This window comes from Camelina sativa, chromosome 4 (genome assembly GCF_000633955.1).
Source record: "Camelina sativa cultivar DH55 chromosome 4, Cs, whole genome shotgun sequence".
NCBI classification, from domain to species: domain Eukaryota; kingdom Viridiplantae; phylum Streptophyta; class Magnoliopsida; order Brassicales; family Brassicaceae; genus Camelina; species Camelina sativa.
Genome location: NC_025688.1, coordinates 1,510,945 through 1,512,097, shown reverse-complemented (window position 1 = coordinate 1,512,097; position 1,153 = coordinate 1,510,945).

Genomic DNA, 1,153 nt, shown 5'->3' with positions numbered 1-1,153 from the left:
TATTACAGGATTATATAACGTTATAATTTTTTTTATTACACTACACTACTACAACTTTAATAGTATATTATTCTGTTTCACGGAAAAATACGATAAATTGGCGAAAAGACCGACGACGGGTACGGTGCGGGTGAGTGTGCCAGAAGATAAGCGCGTTGCCGCTATGAGAGCGTGGTGGATACGTTCCAATTAGAGATGAAGGATGAATGTGACGCGAGTTATGAGAGAGTGTGTTTGTGTTGTGAGTTTTTTGGTTGTCGTGTAGTGGTGATAGAAGAAGAGTCACTGACATAAGTAGCTGTGTTTTGACGGTGTAGTGTAAACTTTACGATAAAAATTCTTTGTTTTCATATAACTATAAATATTTATAATACCATTTTTTTTTTACTCGTGAAAATAAAAATAAAAATATAAGCAACTAATTTTTTTAACGTTTTGTATCCAGTAACTTTTTTTTATTATTAATCAATTGTTCAAGCTATTTTACTATTACGTAATTGTAAACTTCATCTGACATGTTGGAGAGATCATCAATATATTTCTATGAATATAAATTTAAATTCTGTAACAAATTAGGTAGACAAATAATATATGATCTCAACAGAAGTTAGACGAGAATATATATATAACGGTACATAATACACTAATATACAACTTCGTAAAAGTATGTGCATATATTAGTTAGTATCTTTCATATTCCAAATGTAACGATGTATACGAAATCAAATATAATATTGTTCTACTAATAATTGTTAGTACTAAAATAAAACTTAAACGTTAAAACAATCAAACAATGATCATGAGAAGAAAATAGGAAAAAATGTCAAAAAAACCCCGATGTTATTTTTATTTGGACGTTTAATTCCCAATAGTTTTCGGTTGGAATAAAAATACCTGGTATATAAAATTAGTGTCAAATAAAACCTTATTTTTAAAAAATTTGTTGAATCGAACAGACGACTTAACAGACGTTAACTTAGGTAACGGAATCGCTGAACCGGATTAGGTTTCAATCAACGTTTTTAAACAGATATATACAATATGTTTACGTAACTTGACGAATATGTTAAAGTAGTCTAATGGTAAAGGGTTTGTATTAGTCTCCACCGAACCTGGGTTTGAACCGTATCCCCAAACTTTTTTTTTTTTTTTT